Source organism: Brassica napus, chromosome C3 (genome assembly GCF_020379485.1).
Source record: "Brassica napus cultivar Da-Ae chromosome C3, Da-Ae, whole genome shotgun sequence".
NCBI classification, from domain to species: Eukaryota; Viridiplantae; Streptophyta; class Magnoliopsida; order Brassicales; family Brassicaceae; genus Brassica; species Brassica napus.
In genome coordinates, this window is record NC_063446.1 from 67040818 (window position 1) to 67067764 (window position 26947).

A 26947-nucleotide genomic window follows, 5' to 3' on the forward strand; every position below is an offset into this window, starting at 1 on the left:
ACGAAGGTTGCAGAGATGGTCATTCAGCTTTATCATCTGCTACAAGATTGATGGGCATTAAAACAGATTATAATTTGGCTGAAGACTGTGTGGATGCGATTGCTGATTTTGTAAAAGGTATTCTACCCGAGGATAATGTAGCTCCTGGTTCATACTACGAGGTTCAGAAACTCGTAGCTGGTCTTGGTTTATCGTATCAGGTAATAGATGTATGCAGCGACAACTGCATGATTTATTGGAGGGCGGATGAACAGCGGGTTACATGCAAATTTTGTGGAAAGCCTCGTTATAAAGATACGAGTGGAAGAGTTCCAGTGCCATATAAAAGGATGTGGTATTTACCTTTGACGGAAAGGTTGCAGAGGTTGTATCTGTCTGAACGCACAGCGCAACCAATGAGATGGCATGCGGAGCACTCAACAGATGGTGAGATCAGACATCCTTCAGATGCAAAAGCGTGGAAGCATTTCCAATCAAAGTATCCCGACTTTGCGTATGAGAGAAGAAATGTCTACCTTGGATTATGTACTGATGGTTTCAGTCCGTTTGGCAAGAGTGGAAGACAGTATTCTCTATGGCCCGTCATTCTTACACCATACAACCTCCCCCCAAACTTGTGCTTGCGACGAGAGTTTTTGTTTCTCTCGATTCTCGTTCCCGGACCAGAGCATCCTAAGAGATCACTTGATGTGTTTCTTCAGCCACTAATATATGAGTTGCAACAACTATGGGCTCAAGGTGCTGAAACATACGATGTTTCGTGTAAAGAAAACTTTCAAATGCGGGCAGTACTAATGTGGACAATAAGTGATTTTCCAGCATATGGTATGTTGTCTGGATGGACAACGCATGGAAGGCTATCATGTCCATATTGTCAAGATAACACTGATGCTTTCCAACTAAAGCACGGAAGGAAAACGTGTTGGTTTGACTGTCACAGGAGATTCCTACCACCTGATCATCCATATCGTAGGAGTAGGAATTTGTTTACGAAGAACAAGAGGGTGTTTGACAGTCCACCTCCGGAAATTTGTGGGAAAGATTTGAAGATACAACTAAGAGATTTTGGTGCAGAAAGGACGCCAGAAGTCGGTGGACATGAGCGTTTTCCGGTAGATGCTGTTGGAGAACTACATAACTGGCACAAAAAAAGTATTTTCTGGGATCTGCCATACTGGGAGGATCATCTGCTAAGGCATAATTTAGATGTCATGCATATTGAGAAGAACTTTTTTGACAATCTCATGAACACGATCCTTAATGTTCAAGGTAAAACAAAGGATAATTTGAAGTCAAGACTGGATTTAGTCGATATATGTGCTCGTTCAGAACTTCATGTTGATGAGAATGGTAGGGCTCCTTTTCCCATATACCGACTTGATGCAGCGGGAAAAGATGCGTTCTTTGATTGGATTTCAAACGATGTGGAATTTCCAGACGGTTACGCATCAAATTTGCGTAACTGTATCGACAGAAAGGAAGGAAAGTTTACTGGCTTGAAAAGCCACGATTGCCATGTAATGATGCAGCGCCTCCTTCCGTTCGCCTTCAAGGAACTATTACCACGAAATGTTCATGAAGCAATTGCAGGGATAAGTGGTTTCTTCCGCGATTTATGCACGAGATCAGTGACTCTTGAAGGTATTGAAAATTTGAAGACTAACATAGCCGTGATTCAGTGCAACCTTGAGAAGATATTTCCTCCCTCATTTTTTGATGTTATGGAGCATCTTGTTATTCACCTGGCAAGAGAATTGGAACTTGGTGGTCCTGTGCAGTATAGATGGATGTATCTGTATGAGCGGTATATGTTCCATTTGAAGAAGATGGTGAAAAATTTAAGTAGGGTGGAAGGTTCTATAGTCGCACAGATGATCAATGAAGAAACTTCAAACTTTGCCGAGTACTACTTTCCAGCAGAAGTTCAGACCAAAAACAGAAGACCTGCTCGGCATGATGATAGAGGCGAACGGGCAACATATCATGTTACGGTTCCAGACATTTTCACAGACGTTGGACGACTTAGCGGAAAACCAAAGGACCGTCGACTTACTGAGCAGGAGCGCAGTCATTTGCAAACATATTTGCTCACCAACTGCGAAGACGTTCTTCAATATGAGAGGTAAATAAATGAGCTTACAAATTTTTATTTTAACAAGTTGAAATTTAAATCTTAATTAATTACATTATTGTCATCATATACAGGATTTTCATGGCAGAAAAGCGGTTCGAGTATAGATACGCCACAGAGGACGAACTAGAAGAAATGAAGCAGAGAGAATTTACTGGATGGATGTTTACTTATGTGAGTGCTTTAAACAAATTAAAATATATTTTATCACATATTTATACTAATTCACATTTATTGATATAATATATATATATGTGCTATTAATAGGTGTCTGCTGGTTTGGCCAGAGGTGAAACATTTGACGATTGGATACGTGAGATGGTCGTTGGACCAAACTTTGTTGTGAAGTCATATCCGAGATTTTGTACTCGAGGATATGCATTCACAACTCAGAAGAGGAGACGTTCGAGTACGACTTATGATGCTGGCGTTTGTTCTGCATCAGGAGATGATGTATACTACGGACACATACATGAGATTTTGGAAATCAAGTATTTGGGCATGGTTGGATTGCGCTGTACTGTTTTCTATTGTGATTGGCACGACAACACCCCAGATCGAGGTGTGAGAACAGATGCATTTGGTGTTACATCAGTAAATTCGAGGCGAAAGCTGCAATATTATGATCCTTTCATTCTTGCTTCCCAGGCCGATCAGGTAATTAAATGTTAATTATTCAGAATGATTCATCATCATGTGTATTAATTTATAATTTTTCTAAATGTTACAGGTTTGTTATATCAAGTACCCCCGGGTAAGGAACAGAGATGATCCATGGGTTACTGTTACAAGACTCAACCCGAGAGGCCGAGTTCAGGGAAGTTCTGAGCTGGAAGACCCACTACAACCAAGCACATCCGGCAACTGTAGTGCAGCAGAAGATTTAGCTGGAGTTGGCCTTGTAGTCGATTTAACCGACTTTGGAGAGGAAGCCGTCGTTCACGTAGAGGATGAACCAGTGATTGGAGAGTTTCACCAAGATCCAGATTCAGATTCATCTGGTGATGATGACTCGGAAACAGACTACCATTGAACTTATTTTTTTTTTTTTTTTAAGAAATACCGAGGAAATTCCGAGGAACACTTGATATAACCTCTTTCCTCGGATAATAGTTATTTGGTTTATCTAGCAAGGCAAAGCTGAATACGAATTAAAAGCTACTCAAAACACAACCAAATAAAACGAAGAAACCATGTAAAAGAAATACGAACTCATAATTAAGAAACCTAAAAAAAAACTCAGTTCAAAATTAACAGAAAATAAGACCATAAAACGTTAGAATAGAAAAGAAAATAAAATAGCCGGTGATAGCTCCTACTCCTCGTCTCCTGCTCCAGATGTTCCTGCATCGTTGGGTCTCTTGGACCTCTTTCTTACCCTGTGTGTACCACTCGAACCCGAACCAGAGCTGGATGGAGAGTTGTCCCGATGAACTACATCATCCTTTTGGCAACGACACGGCCTGATACGTGAAATGGCAGCCCAGATCTTGTGTAGCATGTCGTTGTTTGTCTTTATGCTCTGATCTCTCCAATGTTGTTGCTGGCGCGAAGTGGCGTTCGGTGGAAGCTCTTGCAGCTTGTACTGGCTGGAGTCTGATGGGAGTAGCTGATGGGGTTGTGAATCATCTGGAATGGCTTGTGCAGCCTCATCTTGTCCTTCTTCATCAACCACGCCCTTGCCTTTGGTCTGATATTTTGGCGTGAAGAAGGATGGCTTGTCTACTAGTGCGGTAGCAGGGGGTAGGAACTCAACTGCAGCCTCTGAAAGTAGAGCAGTCAGGCCGATCTGAGGCAGGTGGCAGTAGAGTGTTTTCTTCGCTCGGTCCTGGAATACGTAGACGTAAGGACCATCCCGATGGATCCTCGAGTGGGGACCAGCTATGAACTCCTTACTTACTAGAGAAATGACATCCAGGTAGTTCCAAGCAATGTTGTTCGATCTGTCCAGTGCTACCTGCTGGTTCTCGCAGTCTACACCCACATGTCTAAGGATCCGAGTAATCACTGCACCAAATCCACATGCATTGCTCTTGGATTTGGTTACTTTCCCCTTGTATCCTGCTAAGTTTGCGGCCAGCACCGCTCCCATGTTGAAGGCAGTAGCAGGTGGGAATGTAGAGTTTCCAAATGCCGGTAGCAAATGCCTCACACCTTGGTACAGGAGGCACAACTCCCATTGCGTGACTGATGCGGCTGTGGTTGTCCCGTATAGCAATGAGCCAATGAGGCGTGTCGCATATCTCAGTACTGGGCTCCGGATAAGTGACTCCTTTGCCTGAGAAGATCTATAAACCCCTGTGCCAATCGTTTCCCAGAAGTTCAACAGCTCTGAAGTCCAATAAAGACCAGATGTCCTCTCCCCCGCACTCAATCCAAATAGTCCGCAGAGGTCTGTGAAAGATACCTCATAGTATACTTTCTGCACTACGAATGCCAGAAAACCTTCCTGATGGCTATCATCGGGACGGGTGACGTATGCGGATGCTATGAACTGGCGTACCAACTCCGGATAAGTGGGTTCCTTGAGGTTGCATAGTTGGCCTAGACCCATGTTCTGGAACAGTCCTTCAATGTCTGCTTTGATTCCCAATATTGTCATCGTCTCAGGACATGCTAGTTGTGTAGCCGGAACGGCTACCTTCTTCATGTTGTTGTAGTGGGTGGTATCAGACTTATCCCACTTCTTTGGCCTTTGCTTCTCCAGCTGAGACGAACCCTCTTCTTGTGTGTTTTTCTTTGCTGATGTTTTCGTGCGCTTCATTCTCTACAAAATAGAATCATTGCTCTCAACATGGTTATAATCAATTAAGAACTCAAAGCAACATGAAAATGAAAAGCGAAATCGAGTTGTGATAAAAAAAAACGAAATTGAAAAAAATTCTCAATCCCTAAATCATCTCAAATCATGTTCCAAACTCGTTGATCACAGACAATTGTGTTCTATTCCATGTTTAAACATCTGTTTCATGCATATTTGATCAAGGAATCAACACGGAAATAAGAAATTCACAAAACCCAAAAAATTGCTCAAGAACACGATTTCAGAATGTGGAGATTCGCGGAGTATACCTGTCTTAGGGTGAAGACGAGTGTAGGAATCAGGTAGAGCTCGAAAAATCAAGTGGAATAGAGCCCAAAATTGTTCAAATCGGATGATTATAGAGAGAGAAAGGGGGGGCGAATTATAGGGGAAATCGGAGGGGATGAGAGTTCTAAGGTTTAGATCCAAAAATGGTCGGGTTTTTCCTTATAATTCTGTTTTCCGAACACGCATCGATCGATGCGTTTTTGTTCTATAACGCATCGATCGATCACATTCTTACGGCCCGGGCCATCTTGGTAATCGATCGATGTGTTTTTGTTCTATAATGCATCGATCGATGCGTTTTAAAAAAAACATACAAGATTTTCCGAGGAAATTCCGAGGAACAATTCAGATTGTCGATCGATCGATGGGATACTCTCATCGATCGATCACAATCTTACGGCCCGGGCCATCTTAGTAATCGATCGATTTGTTTTTGTTCAAAAACGCATCGATCGATGGGTTTTTAAAAAAAACATACAAGATTTTTCGAGGGCATTCCGAGGAACAATTCAGATTGTCGATCGATCGATGGGATACTCTCATCGATCGATCACAATCTTACGGCCCGGGCCATCTTAGTAATCGATCGATTTGTTTTTGTTCAAAAACGCATCGATCGATGCGTTTTTAAAAAAACATACAAGATTTTCCGAGGGCATTCCGAGGAACAATTCAGATTCTCGATCGATCGATGGGATACTCTCATCGATCGATCACAATCTTACGGCCCGGTCCATCTTAGTAATCGATCGATTTGTTTTTGTTCAAAAACGCATCGATCGATGCGTTTTTTTTTTTAAAATTACGTTTTGAAACCCCAAACACTAGTTCGTCGGAATTTCCTCGGAATATTCCGAGGAAATTCCGAGGAAGAAGAGGGTTTCGTCGGAGTTCCCTCGGAATAATCCGAGGAAATTCCGAGGAAATAGGGTTTTTAAACCGAAAACAACGTTTTGCCGTTTGAATAACACCTATATAACCCTTATTAAGTGTCTTACGTTCATTATGAAGTCAAAAATTTGTTCCTTACCGTATAATTAACACTTTTCCGATTGTATGAACGAAATCTCGCAACATAAGAGAAACACTTATACCTTTTAATGAACGGTAAAGGGAATACTTTCAATTAGTTTTGAAATTTGTTATTTCATGGTTTATGCTCATGTATACAAAGAATCCTCAATGGTATGCATTACAATTGTATAAGAAATGAAATACGGCAAAAAAAATTGATGTTTTGAAACCCCAAACACTAGTTCCTCGGTATTTCCTCGGAATATTCCGAGGAAATTCCGACGGATATTTTACTATCTGTCGGAATTTCCTCGGAATATTTTCATTTTACCGGGCAAATATTTCGCGAAAATTGAAATTAGAATTCCGACGGAATTCCGACGGATAATGTCCGTCGGACCCTAGGTTTTATAACCACGAGCCCCTTCTTCTTCCCCATTTCTCTCTTCTTCCTCTGCGCGACTCCTCTCTTTCTCTCCGGCGATTTCCCCCTGAAATCCGACGATATCTCCGGCGATCTCCCTCTTCTCTTACACAAATCATGTAAGGACCCTATCCCACTCTCTTAGGTTCTATTTGTTAGGTTTTTGTGTAGTTTTGATAGATTTTTGTTAGGGTGATTGGTGAGGATTGTGATTTGGTTGTATAATAGGTTTAGAATTGTGATTTGGTTGAATAATTTGTTTTGTTGAATTGATTTAGAATTTTTTTATAATTTTTTTATTTTTTGTATTTATAAAATCGATTTTTGTATATAAAATCGATTTTTGTATTTTACAAAACGATTTTTCTATATAAATTCGATTTTTTGGATTTTACAAAAAAAAATTTCTATATAAATTCGATTTTTGGAGTTTACAAAACATTTTAAATATCTATAAAACTTTTTTTGTGATTAAATACTATTATTTAGGATTTAAAAATATTTTTCATATATATATATTATTAAAACTATTTTTTTGTAATTATTAAACAATTTTTATTTATTAAAACAATTTTATGTTTATTAGAACTATTTTTATATATTTATTAAAAAACATTTAATATATATAAATCTTTTTCTGTGATTAAATTATTTGGGATTTTTTTTTAATAAAAAAAATAATTTATATACTTCTGTTTTTATTAAATATTTTTTTTTTTAATTTACAGGTCTCATGATGATCAGACCCGGCCTCGACAGCGTCGTGGTCGTGGTGGTACGGGGAGCCAGTCTCGGGATTCCAGCCATTTTCAGGATTCCCCTTCGCCCCACAGCTCCAACCATACATCTCCCTCTGCTGCACCCGCTCATGCTCCTCTCGCTCCCGCTGCTGCATCCGCTCCTGTTCCTCCGGGTCCTCCGGGAGTGATGAGTGTTGCGGAGTTGGTTCAACAGCCCGGTCGTGACCATCTTCCGTATCTCACTCCGTATCCACATGGACGGGGTCAAACATGGTAATTAAACATTTTTTTTCTTTAAATTTGGATTCATTATTAACCGTTTGTTCTTTTAATAAGGTTCAACCGATCCGGGAACGGGATCAGCGCATGGATCAACCGTATGATGTACTCGGCCCTCGACAGTGGACATCCGACTTTCACTCACTTCCCAACCGACAAGCAGGTTCTGTGGTTTCGTCAGTTTGCGGTAAGTATTCTAATTTTTTACTTATATTTTTAATCTTTAATATAAATTTTCTACTAATTGTGTTTTTTTTTTCAGCAAGAGTTCAACTGGAATTCCGATGAGACGCTCTTTATCTATCACCACTTCGTCCATAAAGTAATGGACAACTATGGGAAGCAGATCCACGAGTGGAAGAAGAAGTGGGAAATCAATAAGGTTCGATTTAATTTATTAAACAATTTTTTAATTTATTAAACTATTTTTTAATTTATTAAACTTTTTCTTTTTTTTTAATTAAAAGGTCCCAAAGTCGATGAACGACACGGTCTGGAAGGAGTTGTGTGCGCATTGGGATAAGGAGGAGACGAAAGAAACTTCTTCCACCAACTCCACCAACCGCAGGAGCGACCGTAAAGGGAAGGGCATCTACAAGCATAACTTGGGTGCTCAATCTATTGCCACTCTCGGAGATCGCATGGTAAGTTCAACCGCTTTTTCTTCAATTATTTGAGTTTCAGAATTTAAATTTATTGTGCATTTCTTCTAATTTCTAATGTTTCTTTAATTTTATGTTTTTTTTCAAGGCGGAAGAAAATGATGGCGAGCCGGTTGATGATCTCGCCCTAATGAGGAGGGCGTATACCAACAAGAAGACCGGCCAGATTGATGACGGTCTTGTGAGGGACGTGGTCGACCTGGTCCAAACTCAGGTGGTAGACGAAGTGTCTCAGCTTCAAACCGAGGATGACGCTTCGACGGCTTCGACCAACTTGTCCCGGTTTCGAATCAACGAAATCGTTGAATCCGTAAGTTCTTTTTTTTTTAAAGTTCAATTCATTTATTTCTTGGTTTAAATTTCTAAATTTGGCTTTTTTCTATTCAGTCGGTTCCAAAGAAGAAGGGACGTTTGGTCGGTTTGGGTCGTCGCACCCGGTCGGTTCCTCCTTCTTCTGCACCACCGCCCTTTGTTGATCCAGAAGTACTTACGGCTCAGTTGAAGGACAAAGATGATCGTATATCTTTGTTGGAGACCCAGATGGCGGCTCAACAGGCGGGCTATGAGGCACAGAGGAGGCTGAACCAGCAAATGATGGAGATGATGCAGAGGATGTACCCGAACGAGGTGTTCCCGGACGTGCCAGACCCGTAGTTTTTTTTTCCCCCAATCTCGGAATGTTTTATTTTTATTTGTGAAACTTTGAATATTAATTAATATGATTTCAATTTTACTTTTAATTTCATATTTTCGAATTTAAATTTCAGAAATTTTATTTTTTCAAAAAAATTAATATTTTTTACATTCCGAGGAAATTAATTATATTTTTCACTAGATCGATCGATGCGTTTTTGAACAAAAACGCATCGATCGATCCGTTTTTTTAAAAAAATATAGCGAGGGACATTTCCCTCGGAATATACCGAGGGAACAGTTCCTCGGAATAAACCGAGGAAAAAGTCCGTCGGTATACTCCTATCGATCGATGTATATATGTCCAAACACGCATCGATCGATGAACTTCCGAGGAATTATCCCGACGAAGTTCTCCCTCGATATATTCCGAGGACTTTTCCGACAAACAAGGGATCCTCGGAATTTCCTCGGAAATTTATTTCCTCGGAATTCCGTCGGAAAATTCCGAGGGATTTCCGAGGAAAAAAGAAATTCCGAGGAATTATTTCCGACGACGTGTTTCGTCGGAATTTCGTCGGAATAACGATATTCCGACGAAATTCCGACGATTTTTTCCCTCAGAATCCTTGATGTTTTCTTGTAGTGTGCTTTTGCTCATATCCGATATACTTGATGCCATCATGTGATAACTTGGAGATGGTGTACATAACCAAGACACAAAAGCCTTGCTCCTTCTTTGTCCGGATGATGTTGCGCGTGTTATTGGGTTCGGTTGGTTTCTTTATAGCCGTTGGATTCTCGTTCTTGACATATCTTGCTGTTCTTATCGGAGCAGTAGGCTTGCTTGTTACGTCTACGTACCCGTGTTTCATGTGGGTATCTATCAAAAAGCCCCAGAGGAAAAGCTTGATGTGGTTGCTTAACGTTTTGGTGGGAAGTTTAGGCGCGTCTCTCAGCGTTTTGCTTGTGGTTGGCTCGGCTTTGCGTTTGGCTGATAACGGTTTACATGCAAACTTCTTTAAACCCTAGAGCATATTCTTGCAACTGTTAGCAAGTACGAGGCTGTTTGTTTCACCATATGTCATCTTCATCCTGCTGATCCATTTATATGATCCATCCAGATTTTCTGGGACAGTTTGTTTGTCTATCCAGATGGTTCATTTAGATAAATTCATCTAAATAGACTTATATTTTTTAATCTCCATTTCAATCTAAATTAGTTTAATAAACAAATTATTAAAATATTCTTGTTTTGATTTAATCATATGTTTGATATTAATTTTAACTATATTAACTTTTATTATTTAGTCTAAGTAGGGGTTATTGGTTGTTGTATTTTAATGGATTTGAAAATCCGAACTAAATCTAGTGTTATTGGTTCTGTGATTTTCAAACCTGTATTAAAATCATGTGTTATTGGTTTAATGATTCATAAATTCTATATCAAATCAAGTGTTATTCAATCGTACAGATTTACTAATATATTTGATTTTATAATGGATTTGAATGGATTTGTTTTGATTTTTAAGTTAAAAATACAAAGATTCAAATCCGAGGGAAAACCTCCGGATTTGCATATTTTACTTGGATTTATAAAATACTATATGAATTTCTAAATCAATCAAAATATATAAACCAATAACCCCTCCTAATATATTTACATTAAAATTATTTTAAAATTAGCATTTTGACATTGATAAATTATTATTTCATATAAATTTATAAATTTTTATTTAGATTTGTATTAAAATTTACTACAATAATAACTTCCAATAAACCAAAAGTTTGATAAACATGTACTTAAAAAATTTAAAGTTTCAAACTAAAAAGTATATTAATAATAAACTGATTATAATATTCAAATAAATATATCTAAAATAGTTTTTCAATTTTTGTGGAAAATGCGATTTTTTCGTTTTTGACGAAAATTGTGATTTTCTGGTTTTGTGCGGGAAAATGCGATTTCTGGTTAGAGGCGGATATCAAGATATAATTTTTTATTAGTCTTCGTACTTATAATTGGTTCTAGTGAGATGAAACTATTAGTCTTCATAATTGTAAATGGTTCTAGTGAGATGAAATAATTTTGTAAACTTACCTGCTTTATCAAGATATAATTTTTTGTTATTAGTCTTCATACTTATCAATGGTTCTAGTGAGATGAAACTATTAGCTTCATGTGTTACTTTACTTTTATGTAAATGCTCTAGGATTTGACTCTCAGCGAGATTCTCATGCTATAGTAACTTATAAGACTTGTGTTTCTAGGCGTTGTGTATCCAAACTATTGCTGCAATAGAAGGTGTGCCACTAGGAGGTGATCTTCGAATTTGTGGTATTCTATTTTCTTATATTATTTTTCTTATTTAGAGTCGTCTTTCGGATATAATGTCCAATTATTGTTAATGTTCTGAATATTTCAGGCGGAAATAATGCAGCATTTGGTTTGCCTGAAACAAGACTCGCTGTATTCCCTTTGTATATATATATATATATATATAATAACCTGACCTCCATGACTCCCCATTTTATAAATCTTCTGATGATTTCTTCTTTCTCTCGGCTTCTGTTCAGTGATGGTGGGACAGAGACTCTCAAGGCTGGTTGGAAGATCAGTATCAAAGAAACTTATATTCACAGGTCGAAAGATTGATGCAAGAGAAGCTGTAAGTAACGTGTATTAAAGTTGAATTGACATATACCCACCAAAGAAAGGATGATTCTTAATACTCTTTTTCGTTGTTGTTGTGGCTCAGCAGATAAATGAGAAAGGTCCAGTGGCGATAAAGATGGCCAAGAAAGCAATAGATGAAGGAATAGAGACGCATATTAATAATAAACTGATTATATAAAATAATAATTATTTGTGCATTCATCTTCAGGTCACAATATATATTACAAACCAAAAATCAACTTTTTTTTTCTTTCTAGCTCAAAAAACCAACTTAATCTCTCTTCTTGTTAATAATTTAGTCTAATACACTCTAAAAATATATTTTTTAGATATGAAACGTCAAAATTACGAGGATAAAAATTCTGATCAAGCATTGATATAAATATAATCTCATATAAAGATAAAATTGTCGCTGTAATATATTCTAATAACTTATAATAGATAGTAAATCAATGTTAAAAAGAATAGTGCATTCCAACTACTCAATTTCCCATTTTAAACAAAGCCTTTCATATGTCAAGAAAAAAAGCCAAAACAAAGCCTTTCACAACAACTAAACCAAACCGGTTTATATATCCTCCTATATATTAAGAAGTCACTTACGTGATTGCCCACAAATTTTATATATAATTCACTACAAAAAGGTTAGTTTGCATCATTTATTTTATATATTTGTATCACTTATAAACGATGTAAAAGAATTTTGCATCATTTAGATAAATGACTCTGAAAGTAGTGATGCAAATAATTGACATTATTTTAGTAATAATTGATGTAAGAATACTGAATATTTGCATTAATTAAATAAGTGATGTGAGTATATATCATTTATGAAAAAGTGATGTTAACTTTTGCATCAATTTTTCTAAATGATGTTATTATTAGTATCATTTACGATAACTGATTTAATATATTATTATCACTTCTATATAAGTGACGTTAAATTGGTATCAATTTCACAAATGATTCTAATATTTGTGTCATTTAAAAAATGATGATAAATTATTATATTTACATAAATAAAGATGACGTAAAAAATAATTCTCATAATTTAATATTTTATTTGATTTGTTTTAAATAAGCAAAATACAAAAAAAAAATTAAATAAGAAAAAATTACTTATTCATTGTTTAAACTTAAATTATATCCTTCTTTGAACATCAAAAAAGAGAACCAAACAAAGAATTTAAGCAGAGAGAACTATATGAACATAACGTTTTACATTAACTTCATTAGTTAGTAGATAAATGTGGGAAAGCTTCTACTCTCCAAAGATCTGTCCTCCTTGGTGGAGGAGGACCAGCATTAACTCTCAAGGGTTTACCATCCATTTCCTACAGTTTCACAATATAATGATTAACTAAAGCAACCAGAAATATATCACAATAAAAAATTGACAACATAAGTTTTAAATTGAAGGTTTTTCATTCAGCTAAAAGGAAGTTTCTTATTTCCAAGAGGCTTATATGCACATTGTTACTAGAATATAAGAAAAAGTATAAACACATTATGTATCCACCAACATAGACGCACAAAAAAACAGATTCGCAAATTAAAAGAAACGGCTACGACGGCAGTGGAAGGGGACGGTGATGAAGGGATTATGGTGGCGGTTGTTACGGTGGAAGGTGACTGTAGCGGAGATTGTCATCATTAATCCTATTGAAATCCCAAGAGAGAAGAAGAGAGTACAAGAACTAATCGAAAGAAAGAAGAAAGAGCAAATTAAAAGAAGATAATAAATTGTTGCAAGGAAGAAATGAGGTTAGTGGGATAGTGCAAAATATATATTTCTTGGAGATATTTTGGATTTTCAGCAGGAAAAAAATCATTTCGTGATCACAATCTTAACTGCTAGTTAATACTCCATCTGTTCCTGAAAAAAAGATATTCTAGAGTATTCACGCATATTAAAAAAATAATTAACTTTTTACAATTGAATTTATTATTTATTTTACTATACATTTCCAATAAATATCAACTAATAGTATTCAACCAATTCAAATATTTCCAATTAATGTTTCTTAAAAGTATACAACTTTTCAACATTAACTACTAAAAGTACCTTAAAATTTTAGAAAATCTATCATTTTGGAACAAAAAAAAAATCTAGAAAATCCTACTTTCAGGAACAGAGAAAATAGTTAGTTGGGAAAAATATTATGGTTTAAATTTAGACTTTTAAGATAACGAACTAGGAAGTAGTTTTTTTTTTTTTTTAATTTCTTCAAACTATTTTAAGTTTTAACTAGGAAGTAGTTAATCGTGATTATATCTATATATTATGTAACTGGAAATAAATCAAAGTGCAATACAAAACGATCAGCGATTAATCAGCGGACATCGGTTCTTTGAAAAAAAGAGAGGATAAAACTGGAAACACAAAACAGCATATTGAGCACAAAACAGATAATAAGAAAAAGGTAGCTCTAGTATTCAAAAGACCTAACGTTAGAGACATTCGACAAGTAAAGAAAAGCAGTAAAAGTTGCAAAGAAAAAAGAAACAGTCACCTTCGTTTTATAATTAAGGCTAATTCATCTAATTATTTTAGTGGTATTAACATTTTTGATTTGCATCATTTTCTATTAATGAAAATTTTGTATCATTTTAATAAATGATATTAGTCAAACAAATAAATACATCATTTGTTTCATTGATATAACTTTATATAGTAATAATATCAGTTTAGTTAAAGTGATACAAATTAGAACAAATTATATCAATTTATTGAACTGATGCTAAATTAGTTAATATTAACATCAGTTATTATAAGTAATGCTAAATTATTTATTTTTGTTTCATTTATAGGTAAATGATTCAAAATAATATCATTTAATTTTGTGACACAAATTAAGTGATACAATTCATCATTTTTTTGTAGTGATTCTTAATTCTATTTTATGTAAAAATAACTGATGAATATTTAGTAATAACAAATGCTTTTAGAATTATTTATGTAATTATCACATTAATTTCATATTATGCATCTTCTTCGGCCATTTTCTTATTTTGCTTGTTATCATTTCATTTTATTAGATTTTTTCTAATGTTTTCCTAATTTCTTATATATATTTTTCCAAATATTTATTTTTCTCTCTAAATAGTAATACAAACTTTACAATCAACGAACCAAAAATTCATCTTAGAGTTCTTTTCGATCATAATACTACCTTATTTACTATATTATTTGACTTAAATGCAAAATATTTTTAAAATCAAAGTTCTCACTTGTTCCGTTTAATATAATCCGTCCATTCTTCAAAACATAATTATTTATAAAGCATTTATGGACATTATAAGAGTTTAATAATTATTACAGATAAGACTATATTTTTATATGAATATGAAATCATAATATTCATTTCTTTAAATTGTTTTCTATTTATTATTTTATGTAGTATATAAATATAAAAATAACTGATCAAACATTATTACAGTTTCTATAACTTTGAAGATTAGCTACCATAAATTATTATTTGTAATATCATTTAGGTTATTTGGCAAGTGATAATAATTAATTTTAGACTTAACTTTTATTTTAGATATAATTAAAATAATTAAAAATTATAAAAAGTTTCGTTCATTATGTTATGTAGTTTATAAATATAAAAAGAATTGATCAAACATAACAATTCTTTATATAATTTCAACAATTATTTACCATAAATGATTATTTGTAATATAATTTAGATTATTTGGTAAGTGATATTAATTGGTTCTAGATTTATCTTTATTCTAAATCTTATATATTAATTACAAATAGGATATCTCGAACCAAATAATAGACTTTCCAAATAATATAAATTATATTACAAATAATAATTTATGGTAACTAATTGCTGAAATTATATAAAGAATAATAACGTTTGATCAATTATTTTTTATATTTATAAGCTACATAACATATTGAACAAAACTTTTATAATTTTTAATTATTTTAACAAGATCTAAAATAAAAAGTAAGTCTAAAATTAATTATCATTACTTGCCAAATAACCTAAATTATATTACAGATAATAGTTTATGGTAGCTAATTTTCAATATTATAGAAAGTGTAAATGTTTGATCAGATCTTTTTATATTTATATACTACATAAAATAATGAATAGAAATTTTTTTATAGAAATCGATATAATGATTTCGTATTCATATAAAAATATAGTAATATCTATGATAATTATTAATCTCTTATAATGTCCAAATATGCTTTATTAATAATTAATCTTTGAAGAATGAACGGATTATATTTAACGGAACAAGTGAGAACTTTGATTTAAAAATATTTTGTATTTCAGTCAAATAATATAGTGAATAAGGTAATGTTATAACCGAAAAGAACTCTAAGATGGATTTTTGGTTCATTGATTATATGGTTTGATTTACTATTTAGAGAGCGAAATAAATATTTGAAAAAAATATGTAAGAAATTAGGAAAACATTAGCAAAAATGTAATAAAAACGAAATGATAATGAGCAAAATAAGAAGAGACCGGAGAAGATGCATAATATGTGTTGGAGAAGTTAATGAGATAATTACATAAATAATTCTACAAGCATTTGTTTTTACTAAATATTAATCAGTTATTTTTAAATAAAATTCATGGAAACTTTACGACATACTATACATAATATATATTTTCATATAATATTTATACCCGTAAATTTGGGAACAACCACCTAGTATTACTTAAAAGAGGAAACCAAACAACAAGAGAAGTCACACGGTACGTAAATAAAAGGCATTTAGTAAATGGGACAAACCCCATATTATTGAAAAGAAATAGCACGGAAACTGGTTTGGAAATAGCCACTTCCGTTAGACCTGGACCCGTTCTAATCGACATCCCCAAAGAATTAATATTAGAGGTGGGCGTGAATCAAATACTACCGTAATTTTAACTATTTGAGATTTGCTTTGTATTATAAGGATATCTAATTTTCTAATTTTCTTTGTTTTGAAAAAATACAGATATCCGGTTTTTCGGATATTCAAAAACTTTACAGATATTTGCGAATATTTACAGATATTTACGGATATCTCATCCACTTTGCTCAATACAAATATATTCAGAAAAAAACATACAAGTTTATCTTCAAAAATATCTTTAACATTATATAAAATAAAGATTAGTAAAACTATATGTTTCATAATTAAAAAAAAATTAAATGTTCTTATAAAACATAAAATTTTGGAAAATTATATATTTTTTATAAAGAGTTTATATTCTTTTCTTAATTTAATACTTCAATTAGTAATTTTTTAAATAAAATTAATAAAATTATATATTTCAATAATAGATATATAAAACTATACATTTATACTTCTATATAAAATTGTACACACACACACACACACATATATATATATTTGTCGAAGCGGATCGGATATCCAATTCTGAAATTTTTAGTATTTGTGATTTGTTTCGATTTTAACGGATATTAATTTTTAATATTTGCTTTACTTCGAAAATTTGCGGATATTCGTATTTTTCGAATCAAAATAAATAACGAATAGATTCAAAATTAACAGATAAATTGTCCAACCCTAATTAATGTGGCCAACCAACACACTCCTTTATAAAAAGTTTACATAGTAATGTATTTTGTTTCTTTTAGATATAGAGAAAAAACGGTAATATATATTCTAGAGAAAAATTATAAATGAATTGATGGGACTGGCGGAATTTTGTCTGTAATTAAAGACGGTAAACTTAGCATTTTGGTCTAAACATATATATTCCCTCCCTACCAACAGAAATACGCGGAATAGTTTACAATATCAAATGAATATGTGTGACCAAATGAATTGTTTAGTGGAATTACTCTCTTTTTCTTTTCTTCAACTCGCTATTTCTTATCGCTGTGCCCCACTAAATTTTAGTACCATATTTATTGTGATTTTGCATTTAATACCGTTTAGTTATGACAGTTAAGTTTTTTTTTTTTTTATCTCTACTCACTTTAACTTTTGTAAAATCATCACAGACCTATAAAGAATCATCTTCAAAATAAAAATTGACTTAAAATTACTTTATTTAGTTATAATTGTAAAAAATATATATATAATTTAAAGGATTATTATGTAAACAAAAACTGCGTTTCTATTTTGTATATAACGTTTGTACATGTTTTCTTTAAAAGCATCTGTTTTAGTTATAATTATAACAAGTTAACACTTTTATGATCATTTTTAAAATAAAAAGTATGATTCTGTAATGTGATAATGATATTTTTCTTTTAGATATAGAAAAAATGGTAATATCTATTCTAGAGAAAAATTAGAAATGAATTGAAATAAAGTTTTGTTATCTATATAAATACTTTTTGGTACTCTTTGAAAACATGAATATCATTATAAATAAGGATTATTTGGAAACATAGATAGCAGTATAAAAAAGAAATATATTGTCGTTTTAGTAATTTCATTAATATAATTACTTTAATTGTCTTTCCATGTTTTACTCATTTTAACAATTTTATTAGTTATATTACCTTAAAAATTACCTTAACATAATAATAATAGTGCAGATTTTTATTTATTAGGTAATTAACATTAAATTTGTGCCAATTATAAAATAAAAATGTAAAATAACCAGATTTTGCATATGGTAAAATAACTAGATTTATTACTTTATTTTTCAAAATTAATATATTGTACTATATATTTTATGTTTTTATATATTTTAGTTCTTGTTTAATGTGTCTAATATTTTGAACAAAATATTTTAGTGAAAGAAAGGTAAAAGTCCTTTTAACACAACCAACATTTTGAACAAAATATCACAAATATATTATATCAATTTTTAAAAGGAAAAAATTACCATTCAAAATTTTAAAATTACAAAAATTTATATAAGAAAGTTTTATAAATAGTTTCAAAATAGCTGACAAAAAAAATAGTTTCAAAATTTTAAGTATATTTACTTTTGTATCATTTAAAATATTTTATTATTTATATTTTAGTATAGATAAGTTTATTAAAGATACGGTAATTAAAAAAAAAATGTTACTGTATTTATACAAAACATAAATAATTATCACCAAAGTTTTTATTGGAGAAGAAGAAAAACTATAGTAGTATATATGGTTTCAAATTTGTAACTATTTTTCAAATATTTACCTTAGTCTAGTGGTTAGAGAGTCTCTTTTAAAGTGTCAATGCATGAGTCCGAATCCCAGAATGAGTATCTATTTTTTTTTAAAGATTAAACCAAAACGACGTCGTTTTTTTAATGGTGACTAACTTCTGTTACGGTCAATGTAGATTTTGGCACGTTTTAAAAAATTTAGATAATATTTTTGAATTATAATTGAGTTGGAGTCATATTTAGTACTGATCATTTGTTCAGGTCGTATTTGGCACGACTGAAATTGTTTGGGTCGAAAATAGCCATTTTCCCTTCTTTCTATTCACCAACATAAGTCAATAGCATTGTCAAACCAGAACTAGATATTGATCCTTATCCCTGAATAATCTGGTATATTCGGAAGGCTCGAAATGAAAAAACTCTTTAAGGGATAGACATGGATCCTTTGGAGCTAGTTCGCTATGCAGAGAGTGAGTGTCAAGTCTGATTCAATGCAAACAAGATGGTAACGCCAACTACACAAGAGCATAATTTTGAAGACCCTCAAGTCTGAAACTTGGGTAATATTTGCATTGTAACTTCCACAGCTTCGTTCAGCGGGTGTGGTTGGGTTTGGAAGGATATATAGCTCGGGGAAGGTTCAACTTATGGGGACACGAAATTATAGACGGTGAGAGATTGCTTTGCTTTCAGAAGTGGAGGCCCTACAATGGGCGATGGAGAGCATGCTGCAGAATTCGACATGCCAGAGTTTTAGGACGGATTTCAAGGATTTGATTGCGATGATTAAAGAGCTTCAAGCTTTGCAACAAAATTGGAGAAGATAAAGAATCTGCTTATATGCTTCCCGGACTTCAAGATCACTCATATTCTATGAGCGCAAAATGAAATTTTGGACTCTTTAGTTAGGACTGTAAGGGCTTTCCATAGAAAGCTTTGTTTTATTGGTTATTCTATTCCGGTCTGGTTATCCAGACCATCTCAAGTTTGAATAATAAAATAACTCTTCTTTGTCAACAAAAAAAATGTACTTCCATTTTGTGATGTACCATCAGTATGCACCGATACTTTAAAAGTTACTGATGAGTTACTTTATTTTTTGGTTCTATGACAGTTTTACCCTAGAAGATACTATGGTGATGTTATTCTTTTGTGATGTTGGTTTTTGAGTATATGTTCAGTTCAGCCCTGGTTATCATATTCATTTCTCTTTTGAATTCTAGAGACTGGCTTAGAAAAATAGATAATAACCAGCATTCCCAGACAAGATACTCATCTTCTTCCGTCTCTCCAGCTCAGTCCAGTTCATGCGTCCTTAATCTACCATTTTATAGAAGTTGAAGTGTCGATTGTTCGGCCATGTTCACCTTGAACTTCTTGGTTGTGATTACAAAAAAGATAGCAACGTTTCTACTAACTCAATTTCAAGACTGAAGAGATAAAACCACAACCATAAACAAGCATGATATCCATTTAAAAATGGAGGGATCCATTTAAAAATGGAGGGATAGGGGCCATTCCAAAGGAACCACAGTTTAAGTTAGACATCGGCGAATGCAAACAAACAGCTAAAATAATTGTTTAATAGAGTTAGAAATGCATGTTGCATCACATGGCCATTGGTCTTCAGGATGTCTAACAAGGAGTTCTGGGTAGTGAAACTGCCTTCCAACAACAAATTGCTGAAAAATACACAGTGTAAATACAATAGCAAGAATCAGTTGCAGCAAACGGGGGGTTTGTGAGATTTTGGCATACACAGATATACTGATCTCAACCGCCTTACCTCAGATTCTTCTTTGGTCATGTTTTCTTTCCAGGCCTGATCAAAGAACTCGTAGAGGTAACTCGAGTCAGAGCCTACACCAAACACAAACACAAACACACACAACTCAACTATTTAATTAGTAGCAGGAAAGCTAAGTATCATAAAAGAGAACTTAATTGAATACAGCTATGTCAAAACACAAAGGTCATAAGAGACCAGAACAGTCTGGTTTGTAGGACCTCCAATAGCAAACGGTTGCTCCACTACAGTTCCACCAAGTGGAATCCCATTCGTACTTATCCCAGCCACCAACTATGAGGCCAGTTTGCAGCAAAAATTACTCCTATAGACACTTTATCTCTTTCTATTAACACAATTAGACACTTTGTGCTTGACACACACTTTCTTTGTAGTATTTGTCTTCTTTACACTTCAATTATATCTCTCTTGTTACTTCTTCTTAACTAAAGACATAACTGTTTTTTATTTTATTTTATTTTTTCTAAATAAAATATTTCATTAATATCTTCCCTTTGAAAAATAAATATCAGAACAAAGACGTTTCCGGTAAGTCGGAGAAACGTTATATCCTAGGTTACAAGGAGAAGATTAGCAAGATCTAACAACAATGAACAACTGAGAACAAATAGAGAACAAAATTGGGGAGGGAAAGAAGACAAAGGGGCATAACTACTCGCTCCGATTGAACACCAAGATTCCAAATCCAATTATCCGCAACCACTGTAGCCGGGTGTCCAAGACCAGCAGAAAGGTTCGCTGACGGTGTATCTTCAGTGTATAGCCACTGTCGGAGTTATCCCGCGGCGGGGGATCCGACTCCCAAGAACCCCTAGCCGCCGCAGTCGCAGTTGAAACTCGCCGTCCCACGGGTCCGCGGATCTACGCGTTTCATTTCAATCAAGCCGGTCAAGAGCGTCTTTCGTGCCGGAGGTTACAGATCCCAGCGAACCGCCATCGTTAAGAAAGGTCCACCGTCAACAAAAAAAAAGCTCACAACAATCGGGATGAACCCCAAGATCCGATGACCAACTAGCATAGTCCGACAGGGTTACCATCGTCCTCTAACAGTGAAGCCAGACGCCGTAACCGACGGGTCACCAGAGTCCAAGAGCTCTATTAAGGAACCGCCGCACCAATGTTTCCACCGACACACGGAGAGAGAAGCCAAATGCCTCTGATAGACTGAGCGATGTCTGTTCTATCATGTAGAGTGAAGGAAAAGGGAGGGTGGGAGACCACCGTACGAACCGTCGCCGGAAATCTCACTTGCTTTTATTCCTTTTTGTGATTGAAACGTGGATATTGACGGGAATAATGGTAAGGGAGATGGAGGAGAGAAACTGTGGCTCAATCCCGTGGAAGTGGTGGAGGTGGAGATGGCGGTGAAAGGCAGTGGTGGTTATGGAGTTGGCATGGTGGCTAAGAAAAAGGCTGTGGTGGCTACGAACAAGGCTCAGACTCGTAGAAGCGATGGAGGTGGAGACCATGGTAGAGGTGTCGGTGGATACCGTAGTCGAGGCGGTGGTAGTTATGGAGATGATGGTGGTTATAGAAGTGGTGATTAAAGCGGTGGAGATGGCGACCGTGGTAGAGGTGGCGGTGGTGGTTATAGAGGTAGCAGTGGTGGATACGGAAGTTGTTATGGAGGTGGAGGATATAGTGAAGGTGGTGATTAATACGGAAAGGCGGTGGTGGTGATTAAAGAAGTGGAGGTGGATACCGTGGTGAAAGTGGAGGTGATGATGGTTATGGCGATGGTGGTTATGGAGGTGGCGGTGGTGGATACGATGGTGGAGGAAATAGTGGAGGCGGTGGTAGTAATAGAGATGGCAGTGGATACAGTAGTGAAGGTGATGGTGATGGTTATGGATACGATGGTGGTGGTGGTTACGAAGGTAGTAACGGAGTTGAAAGAAATAGTGGAGGCGGTGGTTATAACAAAAGTGAAGGAGATAGTGTAAGAGATTTTGTAAAAACTAAAATAATTAAAAATAATCTTTAGTTTTCATTTTTCTAACTACACGGACCAGCTCAACTCAGCATAAGGGCATAGACAAACAAAACGTCGCGATAATATAACCGTTCTCTGCCTATAAATAATGTGTGTACTCGAACAGTACAATTTTAAACTCTCTATTTTACACAATTACTCTCTATCTCTATTTTACACAATTACTCTCTATCACCCCTCTCTTCATCAATGGAATATTTCCCGATTCTTGAAATACCTGAAGAAATTCAGGCATTGGTGGTTGAACGTGTGGCCGGTAACTCCTTCCAAGATCTCTATGGCCTCAGAGCATCGTGCAAGTTGATGAAGGCGTTCGCAGATCGGCGTAGGGTATGCCATTTTTACGATGTGTTTCCATTTCACGAATTGTGTGTGGAAAGCAGAATGTGTCTTTTTGTGTAGTAAAAAAGACAAAAGTGTATTTTTATGTAACTCACTCCAGTTTGCAGCATGTTCTACCCAACAAAGAAATACAATGCTTAAGTCAACAAAACCCTAATAATCATAACAAGGGAAAGGCCACTACAAAACAAATGTCCATTCTTAGCGTAAGGAAACATCTATTATATGTTTTTGTTAGTGTTATTGAAACCACTATATGTTCCCCGGATATCTTAGATCTCCCCTATATTATAACATTTTTTTACATGCTATTGTTGTTTTACAATATAATAGCATTTTATATGGTTTGCTATTAATTGGCAACCTTTATAATAGCGTGCATTGAAGATGCTATATATTGTATTTGATAGCATGTTTTAGTAGTTGTTATATCTTTCGTTATTACACTTTTCATATATTGTTGTAAGTTATATGATAGAAATTTTATACATGCTATTTATACGCACTTTCGTAGCAGTCTTTCTTGTGTCATAAAATATATTGTAACGCCATATGTTATCTGTTATACCTCGATGATTTGTATATAAAATCTCATAACTTGCCACATTCGTTGATAGTAAAAAAAGTAATAGAATACAAAGTCTGAATCTGAAACAATACTAGTCAACTAGAGCATAACCCAAACCACAAGTCTAAATCCAAACTACAACTCAACAATATCCAAATAGAAGAGTAGTACATTAGATCTGATAGTAATCTTAACACAAGATCACGTTGTCCTTTGACCATGCAATGCAAGAGCCAATTGCGTCTCCCAAACACTTGATCTCAGAAGATGGACGTCAAACCCCTGCCAAAGTCATATTCACCACATCAATCCAAACTTTAACTTCATAATGTCCCAAGGGAACAAAGTGAACTGTTTGTTCTGGATTATTTGAAGCCCACCGTCCTTCTGCAACCACCTGTTTTTTCCCGGCAATGGACATCAACTTACACTTCTTATTCTCTTTGGCATCATTTTGACAATGACGCTACAATATTTGCAAGATAAACCAGTTTATGTCAATAAAAGATATAACAATAAACAAACATCAACTTAGACCATATACTACAAACTTTACCTGAGATCTTCAAACAGAAGAGGCGGCTTGAGTATTCTTCAGAATAGCTTTTGGAGAAAGTGGGTGCATTGGAGATTTAGAACCTGGTGATGATGCCGCACATGTAGCTTCTTTCTTGTCCTCTCCCTCTTCCATCTCACAGAAGTCATGTGCAGTATCCAACTCTTCATCTAAGTTTTTAGCAGCTCTGTATAACCCAACAATCTCTTCATTCCACTGATTTACTTTCATTTCGCCTTCAGCCACAGAGTTCACTTCTCCATGATAGTACTAGTCATTATGCCTCTTGTAAACCTCATCCAATCCCTTCTAACAAGATGATCAACTATATTAGTGGCTGAATGGCGATCTACATTGTGACAGTCTGTACAAGGGCAATGATCAACTCCATATCTCCTTTACCCGCAGACACAGCTTCGACAAAGTCCCAAGCACCTCTTTCATAAGCAGGATCAACTCTGCGTTTATAACAAAACAAAACAAATCATTAAGCACTCCAATCCCCAACTGAAATGTAACTTATATATGTTAATTTCATACCTCGAAAGATGAACCCACGCCTTCTCTAACATTGTTTGACCTATCCTTATTTAAAACCGTAAGACCAAGCAAAAGGATAACAGATAGAACACATTCCAAATAGCAGACGATGTTGAGCATATAACATATAATGACAAAAAAAAATCACAAAATTTTAACAACAATCACTACTTAAATAATGAGAATCAAACATAATTCAATCAACACCAAAGTCATGTAATAACTTAACCGATGAACATACTACTAAGAAAAAATAAAGATGGAAATAACCTGTGGTGTGGTTAGAACAAGAGTGAAGCAGGATTGCTGGAAATAATTTGTCACCAAACAAAAGCTAAATCAGTTTGAATTAAAGACGAAATGGAACAGAACAGATGCATGTCAAAGTTAAGAACTTTAAACTGAAACAAACCCTAAATCGGGGGAATCTGTAAGATTGAACAAAACATATCGTAAATCTGTTCATTCGATTCGATTACGAGCTTCAACCCTCCTCAAATCAAGTCGAGCTAGAGAATATCACCGGTTACAGAGCATGAAATTGAGCTTGACGGTGTCAATATAGAGTTTCGTCGGCAGAGATGGGGTTCCGGTGCGCTTTGTGCTCGAGAGAGAGTTTTCTCAGTCACTTTATTTGCTTTTCCACTTTCTATGTTGGCCCAATTTTTTTACCTTAAGTATCATAGAGAGGAAAACAATTTATTTATTCGTGGTTGTCGAAATTTCACCTAAGTATAAACGGTACGCGTGATTTTCTATTCCGCTTATTAATTTTCATGATAGCGCTAATTAAGAAACTAATATTTATATGTACTGAAATCGAAAAATTTATCTTTCATATCAGATTGAGAATCAAAGCTATCATAATGTGCTATCAATACTTTTTTTGTTGTGAGCATACAATAACGCACTATACATTCATTTTAGAGATTAACAACACTAAAATACAGAAATCTGAGATCTTAATTAGGATATATATACAACAGAATACATACTACTTGAGCACATGATACAGTAGCATTTAGAAAAGAAACTTGCAGCATTTCCATTATAAGATTTAATTTTTCAGACTAGAGAGCAGCCACTACAACGACACTAAGAACAAGCAAGGTTCGACATGTAACCACTATGAGTAAATTATAAACTCAGAAACAATGCAACATCCATTGTAAAACCATTTTTTTGTTTGAATCAATTTAACATTCTTTCAAAATAGAGAGGGTGTATTCAACTAAGAGTTTCAGATGATTTGTATTAAAATGACAAATCCACTGTTATTCAAACGAGGATTTTAAAAACCAATCCAGTGTTATTAAACTTGTCATTTTATAAAATACTCTGAAAATCCACTGTTATTGAACAAAATTTAAGTTTGAGATGTTAGAGTGCTTTAAATATTTTTAGGGTGTTTTAGAGGGATTTCTTAGTTATAAAAATAAAATCCAAATCTCATTGTTTTAGATGAGATTCTAAAGTTGTTTAACAAAAATCACACCAAATTATAATATTCATCTAAAATCATCTAAAAACTCATTAAAATCAAATCACTTTTAAGTTTACCTCTTTCTTGTGAGAAATGTTTATTATTTTAAGTACAAAGTTTGAATATTTTAGTTTTCCATCATTTTTATTCATAAATGATTTTTTTCTGTGTGTAAATTCATGAGTTGGTTTAATCCAACTCTCCCACCCCTTTTGAAAATATGTTAATCGGTTACGTATTCTCTGAATTCCATAGATCTGAGACTTATAAATCCAAGTTTAATACGCTGCGTGTACTGAATAAAATATCTAAGCCGCCCACCGCAGATTGAATCATCTTTTTGATTCAAAAATCTGATCTACATAATCTACCTAGTAAAAATACTGCACCCGCTCCGCCGAAATTTTCGGCTAACCCGCCAGATCTGTGGTTAATTTTAATTTTTTTTAAAATAATTATTTTAATTATTAACTAGATCTACCGCGCGGTATTTTTCAAAAATATGTTACTATTTGTTTTTGTATCACTATTTAGGATTGGGTAAAAAACTCGAATCCGAAGAACCGAACCGATTCCGATCCAAAAAAGTAGTACTAAACTCGAATCGAAATTAATTAAATATCTGAATTATTCAAATTTTTGGTATTTAGAGAACTGAAACCTAATCTGATCCGAACTAAAGTATTTCGGGTATCTGAATATATTTGAAATAGATTTATATACTTATATATATTAATTATTTTTAGATTTAATGTACATAAAAACGTCCATAATATATATGATACTTTTAAGTTGGTTTAAATACTTGAAAATATATACAAATAGTCAAAAGTAAATATCTAAAATAGTTAAAGTATACTCAAAACATCAAAAATACTTAAAATAATTATTGATTTTCTGTCCAAATATTTAAACC

The 26947-nt window shown here is 34.1% G+C and overlaps 1 long non-coding RNA gene across 1 annotated transcript; it reads right to left on the minus strand.

Moving 5' to 3' along the window:
* Window positions 1–20975: 20975 nt before the first annotated feature.
* Window positions 20976–26777, minus strand: LOC125583434. The gene is made up of 2 exons (XR_007320430.1): window positions 24009–26777; window positions 20976–23918 (listed from the first exon to the last, which is right to left on the minus strand). It is a non-coding gene; the product is annotated as an uncharacterized LOC125583434 (long non-coding RNA).
* Between the last annotated feature and the right edge of the window lie 170 nt (window positions 26778–26947).